The sequence below is a fragment of the Elgaria multicarinata genome, chromosome 2 (assembly GCF_023053635.1).
Source record: "Elgaria multicarinata webbii isolate HBS135686 ecotype San Diego chromosome 2, rElgMul1.1.pri, whole genome shotgun sequence".
In the NCBI taxonomy this organism is placed as follows: domain Eukaryota; kingdom Metazoa; phylum Chordata; class Lepidosauria; order Squamata; family Anguidae; genus Elgaria; species Elgaria multicarinata.
The window spans coordinates 120,216,236-120,237,267 of NC_086172.1; the positions used below are offsets into that span (position 1 = coordinate 120,216,236).

At 44.7% G+C, this 21,032-nt stretch overlaps 1 protein-coding gene across 3 annotated transcripts in view; it reads right to left on the bottom strand.

Annotated features, from left to right (window-relative positions):
- The window catches only part of CHST1 (carbohydrate sulfotransferase 1), a 28,055-nt gene extending 7,538 nt beyond the window's left edge, over positions 1-20,517 (bottom strand). The window contains exons 1-2 of one of the 3 annotated variants that reach the window (XM_063118825.1): positions 20,273-20,517; positions 10,010-10,101 (exon numbers count right to left, since the gene is read on the bottom strand). The gene's annotated coding sequence lies outside the window, so the exon portion shown is untranslated. Of the gene's footprint in view, positions 1-10,009; positions 10,102-15,403; positions 15,962-20,272 lie in introns of those variants that run through there. The other 2 variants (XR_010025099.1, XM_063118824.1) reach the window with 2 other exon arrangements.
- Between the last annotated feature and the right edge of the window lie 515 nt (positions 20,518-21,032).

Sequence of the window (21,032 nt, forward strand, 5' to 3'; positions counted from 1 at the left end):
CAGCTGGGGGTGGGGGGGGAGAAAGAGAATCTTGCTTTGCTTCTATGTATTTTACCAAGAAGTGTAACCATTTGAATGCATGATTCAAAATTAATGCCAGGTGCTTGCACTTTATACTCAGGTATCTCTGTCCAGGAACCAAAAAAAAAAAGTGTTGTAAGAGGTGGTCCAGAGAAATGGGGCACATATTTTCCAATTTACGGCAGCATAAACCCTGCATCCCACAAGTATCCATGACATAGTTATGAAGGAGGTAAAAAGGAATGATGTTCCAGTGCTCCTCACATTTGGGATATAGTAACTGTATCCTACTTCTCTGAGATGTACAAAGAAATCTCTTGAGACTGGTAGGACAGACCTTCCATGTCTTCCACAGCTGGTTGTCCAAGTAAATATTTCTTACACCCAGCCTCCATTACTTCAGTGCAACTTGGCCTTAGACATACTCATTTAAATGAGATAAACCTTTTCAACAATGACTCCAAAGTTCTGGTTTGTGTGTGTGTTAGGAATTCAGGAAAAAGAAAAAGCAGGTAATTAAAGTTTACATTTGCAGATACCCAACCATTCAGGAATTCCCCCCCCCCTCCCGAAAATATTATTTTTCCCATTTAGACTTTTTTCATTCTAGCCAAAGAGCTCAGGGTTACAATATGTTTTATTTTATTCTCTCACCAACTTTGTGAGGTACAATTAAGACAAGCCAGAACAACTCAGGATCCATGCACAAACAGGCACCAAAATCAGGCGAAGTGGTGCAAGAACAAGGAGGTTGTCAATGTGCTGCCCCTTGCAAAATAACAGTAACTTACCACCACTGTAAGATGGGAGTACACATGTGCACACATATATTTTACTTCCACACAGTTTCCCACAGCATATATGTATCATTACCATCAGCATTTCCTACAAAAATTGTAATATGCAGCACTACCTGGAGTGGCGCTTTGAACCCAAGTCGGGCTCTTGAATAACCAAACCTTGGCAGCAGATATATTTCACCCAAACTGTCAAAACTGCATATCAAAGTCTCTCTCAGGTCACTGCTTGCTTTCAGTAAATTCTGAACTCTACTCTCCTTTGCATACCTGAGATCATGTCAGTGCCACTGTTCAACTGATCACGTATCCGAAGGTGATGTTTGGGTACATCAAGAGCCTTTCACAGTCTAGAGGGTGTTTTCTTAGTATTCAGCTCCTCACTCCAGTGGTTGGTTAATACTTGTTGCTACACCTTGGAATACCAGCAAAAGCTGGCATGATGGCCTGTCACTGGTCTCTTCCCTCTCCCTGCCCCCAATGGACTTGCATAAGCCTTTCATGTAGCAAGTTTTCCACACTTTGGGGGAGAAAGAGAAAAATGGAACAATTGAAAGAGTATGCAAGCCCAGAATCTCTTCCAGACAACATAAAACATTTGGTCCGGCTGTGATTCAGAAGTATCCAAGCTTTCCTCCTCCACTATCCCCACAGAACTGGCACCTTAACAAAGCAGGTGCACACAACAGCTTGCGTCCATCAGTATATATTTCTGCATCTTTATCTGTCTGTTTTTGCCTTCAATTTAAAATGTGTGCACAGATTGCTGGATGCACCCAAATTCATTCCACTACTTCCTTGCATTGTTGCCTTTGTGTACACATGTCCCTACCGAGATAGCTAGCTATATGCTTCCACCACCAGGGTGACTTCCTAACAGCCTAGTCCCAGAAGGCACTATGATGAGGAATCACAGGCTACGGTCCACTGTCTGTGTGCCCATGCGAGGCAAGGCAATATTCTTCCTGACTGTTAGAGCAGTACAACAATGGAACCAATTACCTAGGGAGGTTGTGGGCTCATCATCATAGAATAGTAGAGTTGGAAGGGGCCTATAGAGGCAGCTGGACAACCAGCTGTCAGGGATGCTTTAAGGTGGATTCCTGCACTGAGTAAGGGGTTGGACTCAATGGCCTTATAGACCCCTTCCAACTCTATGATTCTATGACTCATTATTAATTACATTTTTAACTCACTGTTCTTCTGAAGAGCTTAGGCCAACATTCATGATCACCCCCACATTTTATCATCACAACAACCCTGAGAGGTAGGTTAGGCTGAGAAATGACTGACAAGATCAGCCTACTCTATGTCCTACACTCCATCCACTACATCACACTGACAGTCCCCTTCCAGTTGCAATGAAACCTGATAATAATAACAATAATAATAATAAATTTATTTCTTGCCCGCCTCTCCATTTTGATTGAGGTGGGGAACAACAATAAACGATAAAATACATAATACTCAATTAAAACATAATATACATTGTTAAAAACATCCTAAAAAAATCCTAAAAACATTTTAAAAACATCTTAAAATCCCACTGGATAGGCCTGCCAGAAGAGATCAGTCTTTATAGCTTTCTTGAATACTAGTAGACTGTTAAGTTGACGAGTCTCCTCCGGCAGGCCACTCCACAGTCTGGGAGCAGCAGAAGAGAAGGTCCTCTGGGTAACAGTTGTTAATCTAGTTTTTGCTAGCTGAAGTAAATTTTTCCCAGAGGACCTGAGTGTGTGGGGTGGATTGTATGGGAGAAGGCGATCCTGCAGGTAGCCTGGACCCAAACCATGTAGGGCTTTAAAGGTGATAACCAACACTTTATACTTTGCTCGGAAACTAATAGCTGCTAATAACACCAGGGCAGCTATCATGAGTGGTACAACACCAGTCCTTCCAAAAGAGCTCTGCCTTAAGCTCCTTCTGGACCAAATGGCACACTAGGCAAAACATGTCACTTGAACTTGCCTGCCTTTTCTCTAGTGTAAATAGCAGCTACAAGAGCAGTGGCGGGGGTGGGGGAATCAGGAACATGGTCCACTGGGAGGGGATTTAGGTCTACTCACCAAGCAGAATGCTGCACTATGAAAGTGGAATGAAAGTGGTATATAAAAGGCAGGAGCCACACTACCACTTTATAGCAGTATTGAAGTGCACTGACAAGGGCTGGGGCCCATTGAGGAATACCAAATACCACTTCCAGACTGCTTTCATAGTGCTATACCCTGCTTGGTGTGGCTCCTGCCTTTTATATACCACTTTCATACCACTTTCATAGTGCAATATCCCGCTTGGTGTAGATTAGGCTTTAGTTTAACCCTTCCTCTTATAGACAGTTGTTTGGATGAAAATCACCCCCCTAAAGGTGCTATTTGCCTTGGGAGGAAAACATCTATTGGCTGCTCCCTCTTCCTCCCCACACACAGTTGAAAAAACAATCATGCAACCCCAAGCGCATGATGTGTTTGGCATCACATGTAATTTAGCCCACATTGTCTCCCAGGTGTGGCATAGCTGCTAAATGCCAGTGATAGCTCTTCAGGCCAGATCTTGTTGACCCTTCATTGTCCCAAGAACAACAGAACAGCCCTATTCCTTAGCAGTTGGTGCTGCATCACACGTAACAGTATGTATAAAACCCCATAAATGTAATGCTTTATACATTACGTTGAAAAATATGGATGTGATAAAATACATGTTGGCAAACCTGAGTATGATGCAGATATTCTTGCAGGGCTCTCAAAGATCGTATGATTGGTGGCAAACAGATTTGCCACTGCCTAACACAGGAAGCAGCCCTCAGAGGACATACTGAGCAAGTGGTGTGGAGTGGGACATCTGTGCCCCACTTCCAAAGCACAGGATGCTTTTGCTGCTACAGTGAGAAGTGGCTGTTTACACAGCAGCAGCTAAAGCTCAAAGGGCTGGGCTGCTGAGCTTTAGAGTTGAACACAAAATGCTGACAGCAAATGCCAAGCAAATCCCAGATTAATTTACCCAAATATTTTTAAACTGCCCCTGCTGCAAGCAGGCCCCTGAGAATGTTCTCCTTGGCCAGTTGTTTTCCACTTTCTCTCACGTTCTTTGCACAGCAGCCTCCCTCCACCCACCACCCACCTCCCAAAAAAGCTCATGCACAGCCTTTGACCCACAATGACTGCTTGAGCATTGCTTCAACACTCAAAGCATTTTGTTCCATGGGTGTAATTCATGCACACACAAATCTCATCTCTTCTCAATGGTCACCCCTTGCTGCCCATTAAGGCTCAACACCACCTACTCCTGATGGGAGGGCAAGAACAGCAGGTGACAGACACCGAGGAGAGGAGATTTCTGGAGCCGACAACATCTCTGCACCGAGTGCAGCTTCAGGGAGCTGGATTGGCTGAGGGGGTGTTAGTATGCAGGGCCTGTTCAACCTCAAAGCTCCTGTGGCTTTAGCATATTAAAATTCCTGACGGGGCTGGAAAAGCACAACGTTCTTGGTGATTTCTCCCAAGAGAAGTCTCTGCTGTTGGCAGACCGTGGCATGCCTGGGGAGGGCTGGGGGAAGGGGAAATGGACTGCAGGCCTGATCTCTGCCAGTTATATAAGGGCAGGGCAGGGCTGCTTTCTGTGGGCCCAGAGGCTGTTTGAAGCACTAGAGTTCTTTTTGTATTTATCAGGAATTAGTCCCAACTCCAAGGTCTGTTACAGAATCAGACATTTTCCCCTAAAGGAATGTAAGAAATAAGACATTGCAAGGCAAGGAGCAGATGTTGCCACCATGCAATATGGCAGGTTTAACCCTGACTGCCAACAATTAGGCAAAATTGGGGGCCACCGGGTTAAAGCTCCTTGCAGAAGCCACACCCAAAGCTATGCCTTCAACCAGTCACTTTATTGACTCCCCAAAGATAAAATCAAGAACTGGGTGACGTGTATAGTGTTAGCAACATAAAGGTCACTTTTACAAAGAAATGCAAGCAAAACGTTCCTCCTTCAAGGAGCTTAGAATGGAAGTTTCTACAGAGATTGTAGCAGCGAGGCAGAGAGAAGGCATACATGCTCTACATCCTAGAACAAGCTAGATAACAACCAATGTTTTAATTTCAAAGATACCATTTTAAAAATTAAAATCACATTTTAAAAATGTTTCCAATTCTATAAAGTGTCTGTGAACAACCATCTCATTTGAAATGTTATCTGAATCTAACACAAATAAATTAATGTCTTCACACAGTCTCTTAAAACTGAATCAATTAATTTCCATCAAACAATGGGCTAACGTCTGCTTTTTTAATGTGAAAATGCCAAACAAGGCTAAAAAAATTGTTTTGAGATCAAGTAATATAAATATGACACAATGGTGATGTAATTATTCAGTTTGGACTGACAAACAGGGTGGACATTTAGACCTGATTTGCACATAATGATGAACTACGGGTTGTTTAACCCATGGGTGGATGGGGCTGTGTGTATACACTGCCTCCCACCCACCCACTGGTTCTGCTTTGATAAACGACCCAGGAATGTCCCATTCCTGGGGTGTTTGTTACAACATCTGAATCAGGCACTCTAGGTTGCTGAGGGGGGGACCCAGAATTTTAACCCAACAACAAACCATATGTTCAAACTCTAGGTTGTTCTCATTCTATGTTGTTCTCCCTCAACAACCTAGAATGCTTGGTTTGGGTGTCATTGAAAACAACCCAGGACCAGGGTGCTCCTTTTACTAAACTGGATGCAAAGAGGAAGTGGCAATCAAAATGATTGGGGAGGCAGTGCCCCTCAACCAACAATGGGTTAATTAACTCACAGTTGGTTGTTACATGAAGACCAGCTTTTACTTTCCATGCCATGGAGAAATACACTGGGTTCAGACAACACAACAACCAATGATGGTTTAAGTAGTCAACTGTCAGTTGAGTGGTCAACGGTTGATTATTGGCTGAGTTCAGACAACACGCTAATCAACAGTTGTTTCCCATTCTGTTCATATTACACACTCACCCAGTTGATTAGTGTGTCATCCGAACTCAACCATTGTGTTGTCTGTCAGGCAAAAAACACCCCACAGTTGACTATTTGCCCCAAATAACCATTGAGATAACCAATGCTCTGCAGAGTTGACTATCTGCATAACCGTTGGTTAGCGTGTTGTCTGTTGGGCTTAGTGGAGTGTTTTGCAGGGTTGAGTAGACTATTTCGGCAAGAGTTCCTGGCCAAGAGTGGCCAAAACTGCACTGGCCACTTTGCTACAGCCAGCCCAACTCACAGAGGCTGCTGGGATAACACCAGGAGTACTGAGGGAGGAGGGAGGTGAGAGGGGTGGAGGCTGTGTCAGTCAAACTCCAGGTTGACTATTACTCCACTCAACACCAGCCTCAACCACTCCACAGTTGTGTAGGAACATGTTGTATGGGGAGTACCCACAAAATAACCAATTGTGAGTTGACTATTAACCCACCATTGACTAAAATGTTGTCTGAACACCCAGTAATTAGCAACCCTGCTTCTAGAATATTTTGACCATTTGTCTTCAAGTAAATGTTGCTGCTTAGTGTTCTTTCATCTGAGTAGAAAGAATAAACTGGACATCCTTACTTTCACAGTTGCTCCCCAAGCAGATATAAATTCTATACAGCAAGAGGCACATGGGCTGAATAATCAGAGTTTCTAGGTTTATGCTCCTGGGGACTACAAAGGCTCCATGCACTTTATTGGTTTTATTTACAATGAACAATATACAAGCTCATTCAGGAAAGAATAGTTAGAAATTTGGAAACTTAACTAGCTGGAATATAGCTCTTGATAGGAAATATGGCCAGGGACAAAGGAATGGTTATGCCACCCTGGTTGAGAAAGCGCCTAGAGCTGCTCGCATGGCATCTTTCATCAGCATTAAGGCCAGGACACGAGAACAGTATCAAAACTTCACAAGTTCTTCTTTCACAAGTCTGGAACCCCTGACACAGCCATTCTCTATTACCCAAGGAACATGTATTTTACATCCCCATGCAATCCCCTGTATCCATCAAACCAGGAACATAGGAAGCTGGCTTATACCAGGTCAAACTACTTGTTCATCCAGTCTGGAAGTGTCACTTCTAACTGGGAAAGTCTTTCCAAGGCCTCAGGCATTGGTCCTTCCCATCACCTGCTAATCCAAGATCCTTTTACTTGGAGATGCCAGGGATGGAACTTCAACTCTTCTGCATGCAAGGCACATGTTCTACCATAAATATAAATATATTTATTTATAACCCACCTTTCCTATATAGTTTCAGAAGGCTTACATTAAGAGCAAGAAAGAAACCAGCCAGTAATAAAACAATTTAAAACAGCAGCAGCAGCAATGAAAGCCAAAATGTGTTTGGTTTTTTGGGGTTTTTTTTTTTAAGCAGCAGAAGGCTCACATATAGCTATGGCAGGCAGGCAAGGAATAACATCCAGCCTGTGGGAAGTGAAACAGAACAGTAGAACAGCCTTCCCCAACCTGGTGCCCTCCAGATGTGTCAGACTAGCTTCCATCATTCCCAGTCAGCATGTGGCTGGAAATGATAGGAGTTGCAGCACAACACATCTGGCAAACACCAGACTGGAAACACTATCAAGATCTCATTTGTTCTAAGTACAGTGGCTTCTGGACAATTCAGGCTTTTTCATATATATATCTGCTAAATGCAGTTGTTCAACAGAGCACTCTCTCTTGCCCTCTGGTGGCTATCCTCCACACTGGCCCATCTTCTAAAAGGTTTGGAGCTTTGTTATCTTCTGTTAATACAAGCAGGAATTTAAAGGGAATGGAGAAGGGGTGATCCATCTGGTTTCAGCAGAGACGGGTGTTCTCTAAATCTCTCTTTTACCAGCAAAGTCTCATTACCGATCTCTAACTCAGTTTTATTTCATGTTTGCTTTCCTGCTCCCAACACCTCAGTTTTTTATGGACTTCCTTCTTGAATCACACCACCTCTGCCATTTCAATGTGCACAATATAATCTAATTTGTTCAAGGTGGTCAAACATTTGTTCAAATAAAAACAGGGATACCACTCTGTGAGTGCTATTAATTTGGACATAAAAGCAGGGAACAAATCCTGCATGACGAAGATTCACCTGATTCTGCATTGTAAGAGGAATCTTAACAATATAAAGACCCTCCCTGTCAGATCCATGCAATTTGCATTGACTGAGATTCTGTATTATAGCATGCTTGACAGCTGCAGAAAGTTTCTATCCTACACCAATGAAAGAAGTGCTACAGTATATCCACACAGGAAATTAATGCATCACCATGTTTGCAATTATGTTTTCATAAGACTGCACCTCTTGCTCAGTGAAAAGGTGTATCCAGCTGGATGGTTGACCAGGAATGAAGAGAAATCATCATGGTTTATGAGCAAAGAGAGACTTTCTGTAGTCACCTTGGAGTGCAACCAGCACTCCCGGTTAACTAGTTATGTACACTTTAGGAAAAATGCTTCTTGGTCAGTCAGTCAGTAAGGGAAGCATATTCAACTGTAGAGCTTTCACTAGAAACCAGGGGCATGAGCAGTGCAAGAAGTAACTCCTGCAAGCCCCAGCTAAATGCAGAAGAATCAGCACAGTTAGCAGAGGATTTCCTCTTGGAGCCACTTGCCCTCCCATTGGGAGGCATGGAGTGAATCCTCCTATTATCTCTGAATAGGGAGTGGAGATAACATGGGGATTTCTCTCCCCCAGGACAGGGGTCAGGGCTTGGAAAGGGTGCACAATTCTCCATGGGCCAGACTGGTCAACCCAGTGGGCTGGAGATTGCCCTCCCCTGCCCTAGAGTCTCTTAATGGGTCAAAGAGGCAAAGTTTGCTACACCGTTGAACAACAATGCTAAAAGTAGCGCAAGCTAGATGTTTCCTCCCTCTTTGGGCGGGGGGGGGGGGAACTATCCCACAGGATTGTGTGTTTTTGAGTGTTTAATATCAACCACAAGGAGGGAGAATTAGGATCAGGACTACCATGCAGGAAGAATGGTGGATCTTCTGCCATCACTGAAGGTCCTATAGTTAGGCAAATAGAAACTTCAAGGTAGGCAATTGTAATTGGGAAAATGACAAAGCAGGATGGGTAAGACACTCCCCTTTCCCTAGCACTATGGTTGTGATCTTAACTGTATTCTCTCTCTCTCTCTCTCTCTCTCTCTCTCTCTCTCTCTCTCTCTGTCTCACTCACACACACACACACACACACACACACACACACACACACACAGCTGCTATTAACACATTTTTAAACCATGCAAGATAGTATTCATAGGTCTGCCACATCACATCTAGTTTGGCCCATGACCAAAATCAGTTTTCTTCTATCTCCACTCATCCTTGAATCCCCACACCTTTTTCATCATCATGTTGTACTTTTTAGTTTCATTACAGCTGTTGCTCACTTCACAAGCAGTGCTCATTGGGGGTAAAATGGTAAACTGTTGGGAAATCAGTAGGCATCTGAACATCTGATACTGTATAACTAAGGCACATGGGCTAAAGGGCTCTTGTATTCAGCTGTGGCAACTTCTCATCTCCATCCATAGGAGGATGAGGCCAGCCATAACCCTGAAGATCACTTGGCACAGAACACTGCTTGATTCCCAGGGAAATACAAGCTGGGCTCACTTATGCCAGCTGGGTACAGTAAGGGCGCCACATACAAAGCTCTATGTTAAGTAGGGACACCACATTAAACAGTATAAAAAGCAAATCTGAAGCCTAGGCAGATGGTAGTAATCAGCTGCAGCCAAAGGAATTGTCCACTCAGCACATCATGCTAGGAATCAATATTTCCCATGTCCTCACAACTGAACGTTTTTCAGTGAGACACAGAGAAGTTTGGGGACACTTCAGCTTCTAGATTCCCATACTGAATGTTTAAAGGAAGTCTGAAGTTTCACACAGAGATGGGCTGTGCTAAGTCCTCTTGCATCTCAGTGCCAATAATACTGTCATGCTGCCAAATCAGCAGGAAGGCTGCTCTCAGCATGAGCAGCTAGAGACTAGTGCTAGACCTCATATGCTCTGTCAAGGGGAGATCTCAGCTATGGCCAAGGAGAGATGGCTGCCAGGGTTCCCTAATAGAATATAGGCCTCTTTTCTTAACTTCTATGTAGTTAGCCTATGTTATATTCATCAATGTGCTTTGAAAATTGGCTCTCTCCACATGTGCTGGTGTGGTTGTCACCTTTAAACAATGCAGGAATTCCGATCGCATGCGAAGCAGGCATCAATTTAGCTCTGAAGTACAAGTCCTCCTCATCCTTCAAAAATCAGTGTCTGAAAGTACACATTCATATTGTAATCAATCCAATGTACAATAGTGAGGTTTTCCCATTCCTTGGAGAAGACTGCTTTCTGGGACAGCCATACACTATATTGTTGCCTCTTTCATCTTGTTTTACACAGAGATGTGAAGGTCCAGGAAAAAGAAACTGGAAGATAACGGGGGGAAAGGTGGTTCCAGTCCTTCATATCTGTAAGTTTTATACTCATCTCTGGCTTGGAGAAAAGAATGAGTATACAACCCATATGTAGATTATTATATATGATTTGTGGTATACCTGCATTATCAGCCATATCTTTTCAGAGTGGTTACATGTAACAAAGCACAAGTATGTGCAGTATACACAGCAATACTTCCCATATTGTAATGAGAAAGCAAGACAGTTCTGTCATTGCCACCTTAAGAGCTAGGTTCTGTCTATCTCAAACAAGAGTACAATAAGAAGAAAAACACAGCAAGTCTCCTTACTGATCAGTGCGGGTGACTCAGCTCTGGGTCATTTCGGTGTTATGCCCTATGAATCAGACACCACGGTTACCTCAGTCTTCATAAGTGTTCGCTTAACATCATGGAGCTATAGGGATTCGAGTTTATTATTCACACAAAAGCAAGAACTCCAAGCCATGTGAAAGCACCAAATGTTGACAGGTTTGAATGTGTTCTTTTCTTATTTGTTTGTCAAACCCTTCTCCTACCCACCACCCAAGTCCAACTCAGGTCCTAGCAATGCTGACCATTTTGTCTACCAGTCAGTATTATAAATGAATTTTCACATTTGTCATTCATTATTTTAGCCTGATCTTTTTTCTGCATAGGTTTTTATTGCCTTTATTCATGCCACCATTAGCTGCACCCCCACTGGGGAAAGCATTTCAACCCACGATACATGAAGCGCAGTGGGGACAGGTAATAAAAGAGGTATAATTATTAGCATGTGGCTTTTCACTTGAAGCTTGTTACCGATGCTTCATCCTTACTTCTGGTTCTATTTTTCTGTGCCAGCATGCAGGCCCTCACTTGGGAATTACTTCTCTCCTCCACCCCACCCACCCACCCACCCTCCACTATTCCCAGCAGCCCCTGTGGCACCTGATACCGACTGGCTGGTTAGCTTCACTATTCCCCACTCATCCCAGCCTTGCATGGATACCTGCTGACAATAACAAACCTGAGAAAGTGAAGACCTGACAGCAACAGGTGAGGTAAGGAAATGGCACGATTGGGATATGTATCTGGAATCTGCATGGCTCATCTCCCTCACACACACCCAGCCCGACCAGGCTCTGAACCAAGAGGAAGGATTTCACACTTCACTACCTGCTGCAGTCGCTGAGGATAAAGTATGAGCCCCTCACCCAACGCGATGAAATCCTGCATCTCCCTTGCCAATATGATTCTGGCAGTAGCCCAACTCCTAGCAGCATCTGTACTATATTTTCACTACCCCTAAAACCGATTATAATGAACAAGTCTGTTTCCATGGAAACAATACAGTGACTCAGGACTTTGGGGCTGGCTCTAAACATGATTGTCAATAGCAGAAGCTCTGAGAGATTTAGGATGCTGAAGAAATGAGAATGGAAGGGGGCTCTCCTGGCAAGCTGACATGCATTCCCCATACATTGTAATGTACACAGAGAGGAACACAAGGGCACACATGGCTCGGGCCCACTCTAGAGTCACAATTTGAATCCTCCCAACTGACATCAGAGCTGCTGCAGCATTTGGGAGTCACAACTGCAGCATGTTTACCAGAAGGCACACACCAAACTAATAGACGAGTCACACTCAGCCATGCCCCAAGTCACTTTTGTAGACCTGACACACCTGAACGTACACGTCACCATGTCCAAAATTCAAGTCTACACTTGACACGTGTACAATATAACCCTCACTATTATCTCCCCCACAGTATGAGACACTTCCATTTACATTAAACTTCCAGTTCCTGGAACATTTGAGGGCATAGCACATGCTTTATAGGGTATTTCGAAATGCCACCAGATGGTGAATTTAAACTAGAGCATTTGAGAAAGGGGGAAAATATTTTATTTGTTTAGATCAACTGATAAGTTTTTTCCACCATTCACAAAATCTTATCCTTGAAGCATGCTGAGTGCTTTTCAACAAATGGGGGGTGGGTAATTTATTAACTCCCAGCATCTTCCATCTGTGGAGCCCATTGCTCCTTTACAAGGTTAAGCATTGCTATTTTAGGTTTATTGGCCATCCAAGCTTGGTGGCTCAGGACAGGTAGTCACATTTCTTTTATTTTATTATTTCTTTTATTATCTAATTCAGCTTCTCAACAATTCTGTAAGACAACTCAGTATCATGCCCATTCGGCCAGCGGAAAACTGAAGCAGAAAGATAAAAAGACTTCCAAGGCCACCCCAATAATCCCAATTGATGAGCTGAGACTTAAGTGATGAATCTCTCAGGGTCATCAACATCCAGTATTTCCCCCCACTATTTATTTATTTATTTATTTATTACATTTCTATACCGCCCAATAGCCGAAGCTCTCTGGGCGGTTCACACTAGTCTGTTGGACCATGCTCTTGCCTTTAACACTGTTTGTAAAATGGGGTTGGGTGTGTGCAGAAAGGCTTTAATCTGACCCAAGGCTTAGTCCCAGGATACATAGATCCACAATGCCACAGCACATTTGGCACAGGCCCCATTCACACACTCACACTCACACCTGCAGATGCATAACTATTGCATTCCCTCTTCTGTGGTATTTGTGCAAGTACCAAAATCACATGAGCAATGCCAGTTACATAGAACTTTCTACCTGACAGCTATTTGGCTAGGAGGAGCAACTGCTACAGTGCTACAAGAGGGAGAATGGGAACACACACAAAAACAACAGATCTGAATAGCTGTAACCCTGTCTACTTTTGCTTTGGGTTGTGACGTGGAATATGTAAGCCATTTGCATGGGGAACTGTTTAGGAAGGACAGCCTTCCAACCTTGCTAGCATCTTTTCAAAACACTTTCTTCACTCTGCTGCAAAGACACACGGGCATCTAGAAGAGAATGAGTGTACTCTGCATAGGGTGACCATGGCCATAGCTAGACCTAAGGTTTATCCCAGGATCATCCCGGGTTCGTCCCTACCTGAGCACTGGAAGCCCTGTGTGGCACTTAGATGAACAGGTTTGACCCCAGGACAATCCTGGGATAAACCTTAGGTCTAGCTACAGCCCATATGAAAAGGAGGACAGGGCTCCTGTATCTTTAACATTTGTATTGAAAAGGAAATTTCAGCAGGTGCCATTTGTATATATGGGAAACCTGGTGAAATTTCCTCTTCATCACAACAGTTAAAGCTGCAGGTGCCCTGCCCTCTTTTAAATCTGGTCACTCTAGTATAGCTCCTGCACCTTTAACTGTTGTTAGGAAGAGGGAATTTCACCAGGTTCTCTATATTTACAAATGACACCTGCTGAAATTCCCTTTTCTATGCAACTGTTAAAGATACAGTAGCCTTGTCCTCCTTTTCATATGGTCACCCTAGAGACTCTGCACATGTTTTCTGGCTAGATTCATACATGTAGACCACTGCCCAAGTTACACTAGAGGAACCTGCTTGGGTTAGAATTTCAACAATGGTCAGTGCAAAATCCGTGTCTTCTTCCATATAAAGTGTTAAGTGGGACTATTTTTCTTTGTGTTTATATGGTCACTGGTGATCAATATTGCCTCCAAAACAGAGTGCCTTTCCTTCATTACTAAGAAGCCATAGCAGTCTCCTACGTATCGAGGACTAAAAGGCTAGTCTTTCAGGGGCAGACTGTGGAGCTTCTAGACATGCTTGAGCCCAGCGGACTTTCACATAAGAACATAAGAACAGAGGCATCCCAGAGACCAGCAGGGCCTTCTAGCAATGCTTCTGTCTAAACAAGCAGCCAGGCTCCTTCACTTTAGTCATCGTCGTTCCCCACCCAATAAATGCTTCTATCACAGACACAGACACGAAGCTGTTGGTTTGCAAAAAAAAAAAAAAACGTGCTAAAAGTGAACAAGCTGTGACTTTGCTGCTTGCATGAACTGCCTGACTGAATGATAACTTTGTTTCTTGAAATGAAATGCTGCTGCCTTGCAGGCAGGGGAGATAACAAGACTTAACGGCAAGAGTTAGACTCTAACACGGCTTTATTTTTCGCATATCCGAGAGGCCACTCCAAACCTCTCGACTAGGCAGGACAACACTAGCTAGGATTGTTGGCTGAAAACATTGTTCACCAACCAAGAAGAGAAAGGGGGGGCATCAAACTGAGAAGTCCTGTGTTCAAAATCAGGCTAATCACTTGCTTCTGGGCAGTACAACAGACTCCTTCCGATGAGGGGAGATCTGTGTATACCACTGGAATCAAATTCACCTAGCAAGTGAATAAGCAGTTTTTAACCAACAGGGTAGCCCCAAGTAGTTCCAAGGAATTAATAAGAACCTTTTCTCTGTGTGGCTATTCAGTATTGCCCCACTCCCTTGATATACAAATGTGATAATTCTATTTATATATTAGTTACTGTAAATGTGACAGTGTATGTGCTGGGAAAGTTTAATATTATTAAATCAACCTCCAAGGGTCCCCACAAGAGGCCCACATCCCCACTCCCAGCCACTGCCCCACTGCCAAATTTGGTGCCCAAATTTTGTGGCACAGCCACAGCAAAACAAAACAAAAAAGAAGAAGCAATTTCTCGTGAAACCAAGGTGCACAAGGAGTGTGGGTATTGCTCAGGATAAAATGACATTCCCTGAAGACTTCCAGGAATGTAATTCCACTTCTTGCACATCTTGTTTTTCAAGAAAAATCATGGGGTTTGGCTGCCATAAAAAGTGACACAGCTACGGTATGGGGCAAGAGGTGTGTGCATGTTACCCATCCCTGAAATAAACTATTAAAACTGTGAGCAAAATTTAAAATCAATATGTGGAGTCGATTGCAATCTTGCTAGGAAATCATGTTTCTTGCCAGGAAATTGTGTGTGTGCCCAGTACATGCCATTTAAATTATCTACAGAAAAAGGTTCAAATCCCAGCACACTTAAGCCTGGAACAATTTAAGTCTTTTACAAAAGATTTTTAAAGCCCTTAAGGCCTTTCCTTACTGTTTTAGGGTACATTCTTCATCAACGTTGCCAACCTCTGTTTATTTAACATATCACAATTTAGTCTTATTTTATTGTTTATTTTTAATAACTGTTTCATGTGGAAAAGTCTATGAACTAAATAAACACATTTTGGATTTATTTATTTATTTATTTATTTGGGTATGGGCTTAAATCCGTCTTCTCATCTTTCCCATTCTGTTGTTGTTGTTGTTGTTGTTGTTTTAGTTAGTACAAATATCTCAACCATAGTACAAGAGGTGGTGGGCAAACAATGAGAAGAATATTGTAAAGGTGGTAATTATCCCCTTATTACAGGGAAAGAGGGATTGGCTGTTGGAGATGCCAAGTAATGGAAATGGAGGGGAAATGGTAGGGACATAATGGATGACACATTTGTCCATTTGTATGAGAAGAGGAAGATTAGGAATTGTTGAGAGAGGAAGGACATGTCTTGGTTTGGAGCCCTATGAGTGGGTAGCTTCATTTTAAGGTCACATCCATCTTTGCTGTTCTCTTCTAAAGGCAAACACGGGGAAGAAGTAAGAAAATGGCCACAGGTGCACATCTTTAGAATGTGTGACGGAAAAGATGGCAACACAAGTGTGAGATGTGTAAACAGGAGAGATAAGCAGCATTTTGCCAGACATATGCCTCAGACATGCATCTTACTATTCACACAGTAAAGAGAAGATCTTGAATTTAGTTGTCGGCTTTTTCCAATAAGTGTCCTTCAAAATATGAAAAAGTAACATTAAATACATTTGGTAACATAAGGAGGAATTCAGAGACAGACTTATTGGGAAGAGAGGTTCAGTGGGTACTAGTTTTTCCTTGCAGTTCACTGGGGCATTTTTTTTTCTCACTGGCTTGAAAACTAGACATGAACATGGCTAGGGGGGAAATTGCATATTGCTGTGGGAAACATTTGAAGGAGGGAACCTCCAGCTAGGGAAAGCATTAACTGCCCCTTCGTCTGACTGTACCTTGCAAATGACCCCAGCTCCTGCTTTTCATTATGAGGGGAAATGGGATAGAGAACATTATGAAGTCTAGTTTGGCCAATGCCCATTAGAGTGAACCTTTTGACATGGGGAACTCTCTTCATATTGGCCATTTCTACACCTGCCTTTTTCCCCAGGATCGTCCCGGGATCATCACTGTATGTCCAATTGACACATAGGGGATCCCGGGAGTAGGCAGGGATGATCCCTCCATTTTCCTGGGATAATCCTTAGGTGTAGAAAGGGCCACTGTGTATTACAATGCTTCAACCACCCTGCCCCAACTCCCAGCCCTTTGAATTAGACAGGCTATACATCTAAGACAGGGTAGACACCCAGTGGCCTCCAGATGTTCTGGACTACAACTCCTATAATCCCTGACCATCTTGGCTAGGGCTGGTGGGAGTTGTAGTTGAAGACATCTGGAGGGTACCAGGTTGTCTGTTCCTGATCTAAGATAAAGAAATATCTTCTGAAAGCCAGATAGTATTCTACGGTACATAAGCATAGTTTCATTTGTATCTAACTGCAGCCCTTATGAATGCTAATAATTTACTATCACAACCATCAGACTATCCTAATCTCCTCTTCCTCGGTCTCAATCTGCTTTATGCAGAACCTCCTGCTTTCTATCTCAGCTCCACTCAGCACCAACACCACTAATGTACTACAGACAATAATTTTCATCTACATGAGTATCTCTGGTAAATGCTTATTCAAAAGGGCCCCTGGTTATTTTAAATAGTTATCAACAGCCTGCTTTGAACAAGAATCTTCCTTCTGGTGCACCAAATGGCTGGTTGCTTCAGCAGCCTGAGCTTTAATCATAATATCCAGCTTTCCTGCCTAGGCCCCCCACTACTAAGATATGGTTTCATTTACAATTGGACTACTGCAATGAGATGTACGTGGGGCTACCTTTGAAAAAGATCCAGAAACTTCAGTTAGTTCAGAATATGAAAACTGCTATCTGGGACTGGCTGAAATGAGCATAGCACACCAGTGCTCTGCTACCTTCACTGGCTCCCTAGTGGGCTGAATTCTGCACCAAGTTCAAGATGCTGGTTATGACTTGGCCCCAGCTTGGGACCAAAGCACCTGAAAGCCTGCCTCTCTCTACATATACCTACCCAGAACTTGAGATCTTCTTAGGAGACCTTTCTCTGAGTGCTCATCATAGAATAGTAGAGTTGGAAGGGGCCTATAAGACCATCGAGTCCAACCCCCTGCTCAATGCAGGAATCTACCTTAAAGCAACCCTCTGCTAAGTTCAGTGGTGGCAACCTGGGTCTGGAATGCCCTCCCCAGAGAAAATCATCTGATGCCTATTTTGGTGTCATTTCAGTGCCAGGCCTTTGAATCCATCTTAACTTTAAACTGTTTTTACTCTCTACCACTGTTTTTATGCTGTATTTACACTTCTATTGTTTTCACTGTTCCTGAATTTTATTTTATTTCTATTTTTTTGTTCTGAGCTGTCCTGAGAACTTTACTTATAAATAATATAAATAAAATAAATGCATACATGTACTTGACTGGATATTGCTAACAGCTCCTTTCCGCTTCCCATCCATGACCCTATAGATATCTTGGCACTTGGGCTGATGGATCAAACCCTTGAAAAAATATGCAGAACTGTGAACCTGTGGTACCTGTTCTACAGAGAGTTTGAATCCAGGGGTGGGAGCAGAAATGAATAAGGGATAATATTGACTAAGTTCTTGGGAGCTATTATGTTCTATATTTTGAAACAGTCCACTAAAAATCCTGGCATTTTGTTGTGGTGGATTTGTTTCTTTCTTTTCTTTTTGCTACATCCTTGCTCTAACAATCCTTCCTTGAGATTTATTAAGAAAACAATACAGCACATGCCTATGTTGCATCTTAACCCGTGCAGAGTGATTCCACAAGCCCCAATAGAAAGGCAGTAGTGAGATAGCCAATCCACACATAACAGGTTGGGGGTAGCCTTGCTGCAGGGGAAACTGCCCTAAGGGAAGAGACATAAATTGTCTGGGGTGCACTCCAGGGGAAATATTTAACCCGCGAAGATGAAATTTGAATGAGAGCTGGAACTGTCTACAATGCAAAGTCTGAAAACTTGCTATATGTGGGGACCAGATGGGGAATGGGGGGAGGGGATGATACATAACATTTCCTTTCTTTGCCTTAAGCCTGCTCAATTTCAGCTCTTCTGTAATTCCCCTCTTTCAGGTTGAGTCCTTTTAGATGGGGGTGGGGAGCAATACTACATATTTTATCCTATAAATGTTCATGAATCTCACTCAGCCCATTGTAGGTAGCACTTATAGTCAATGACGCACACACACACCCTTCCCACCCAAACAAACTGGGGGGAAACTGGCCTCCTCCAAAGAACTTCAGATTGTTATTCGAAGGTAACACAATGCCCCCAAACAGATGCACTTTCTTGAGGAGACATGTCAGAGTCCCATACATCAGAAACAGCAACTTTACTTTTGTTGTTATGTATCAACCACCTGGAAGATACTTTGCTTTCACTTATCTCAGTGTTCCAGACACTTTGAGACACAAGGATGCTCCCATTTCAGAGAAACCTTTAATTTCCTCCCCAAAATTATTACTCCAAAGACAGAGATCAGACGGAGATAAGCAAGAATGGATGTTGCACCTTTTCTCTGCTTTTATTATTTGGAGGAACTATGTCAAGCAAGGGTGGGGGGATTTGGTTTGCTGGGGGGGGGTTGCTGGTGGTGCTTGGTAACAAAGGGGTTAACAAAAGACATGTTTTGCTTCTTCCTATGACTTGAAAATTAAATCAGGGAACTACTAGTACTGTTTCGGAAATGCAAGCAGGGGAAATCCTAATCCACCAGGGAAAAAACCATAGAAAGAGATTGAGAAATTAGAAGAGCTGATCTAAGCATGGCGTTTGGGGACACCAGCTGTTAGTTTAATTACCGTGAAAAACCAGGGAAAGCAAAGCTGAGGAAAGCCCATTTCTGCCCACTAAAAGTGGAATCCTCCAAACCTCCACTCCAGCCCAGATTTCTAACTCTGAACAAGACCAGAACTTGTTACCACTTGACAGGCTAGAGTAGGAATCCCTAGGCTGTAGATACCCATACCTGACCCATCCCATTGCACTCCTCCAGCGCTGTGTCACTTGGTGTCCCCCATCAAAAGCAAGGCCAACCTATTCCCAAAACCTTCCCTTTGGAAACAGAGCCATCCCTTAGTGTTAGCTTAACATAACAGGAGTTCTAAGCCCTCACAGTAATTCCCACGTGTCTACACACTGACATAAATGCGGTCATCTCCTTTACCCTCCACCTCCCATAGCTGTGGATCAACTTCTCATCCTCCTGCACCACATACGGAGGCTATTTCATATTCATTGATCCATAAGTACCGCTACCTGTCTTCTATGCCTGCAGTACAATCACACTGAAAGTGTGGTAAGATTAAAAGGGGGGAAGGGGGAAATCCACTCCTGTACCACTCCTTAACGACCCTGGCTGGGCTGCGAGTGCAACGGGGTAGTTACAGAGTTTCAGGGGAAACTATCCTGTATGGCATTCCAGAGTTGCGTTCGCCTATGACCTCGAACAACACGGCTAGCAGATCTCACGGTGGCAACAGCTTCTGCGGACCAGAGCCTACTTCCCTAGCTCGAGAAAGCTAATGCCACAAGGAGACCCGTTAAGTCTTGACGGTGCCACCAGACTCGTGTTTCGGGGAGCCTGGACGAGGCTACTTCGAGGGCGCGCCCCAAATCGGGAAAAGTGCACTCTCCGGAATGCCCAATAATATAACCCAGCCATGGCGTGGCCGCCCACACGGGAGGGTCGCGTCTTGCCTAGTGCTCCGCTTGTGCTGCATCACTTGCTCCAATTTGTGTAAGGGGGGGGGGGGCGGAGAGAGAGACTGAAGCCCTACTCCCGCGCGTGCCGTCCAGAGAACCAGCCCTGGGTGCCCCCGCTTCCCGCCCCGGGTAAAAGGGACATGGGTGAAATAAGCCCCGTCACGTCCTGCCTTCCCCTTCCAACCAGCTACCTTCGGAAACGAGGAGCCGCTCCGGGCGCAGCGGCGGCGGATCTCCGCCTCATCTCAGGGGCTTCCAGCCAGGGTCGCTCTGCCGCCGCCGCCGCCGCTGCTGCTGCTGCATCGCCCTTCTTGTCCGCAGCTCAGGCTGCCTCCTCCGCCGTCGCCGCCTCCTCGGTCCCAGCGAGCGGCGACAGCGGGAGGACCATCCTCCTTGCCTCTCCTCGGGGCTGAGCTCTCGCTCTCGCTCTCGCCAGCCCCCCTCGCACGACGCACGCGCGGCGGCCAGCGGAGGAGGAGACCCGCGCGCAGCTCGGCCGGCGGGGCTGAGGATCGTCCTACCCCCGCCGCGCGCGCCTGCCTGCCTGCCTGCCCGCCCGCCCGTCCGCCCGGCCTCCCGCCTCCTCTCTGCAGCGCCAGCCACAAACTTCCCCCGCTTCCTTCCTTCAGACGGTACAGCAGCGGGGGCTGCGAGGCGGGCAGAGCCCGCGGAGGGAAGCCTGCGCGCGGTGGTTGCAGCCTGCTAGTACACAAACCCTCGAGGGAGCCAACGAGGCGAGCAGGGACGGAGGGAGGGGAGTCCCGCGCTCTCGTCTCCAGCCAAGCCGAGCTCGCCTCCCTCCGCTCAGGTTCTGTCTGGGTCGAGCTCCGAGCCGCCTGCCTGCCTGCCTGCCTGCCTTCCTTCCTAGGAGGGCGAGGAGGCTTCTCGGCCAGTCGAACCTCAAACTGCACAGCAGCGAGGAAACGGCTGAGGAGGCGGCGGCGGCAGGGC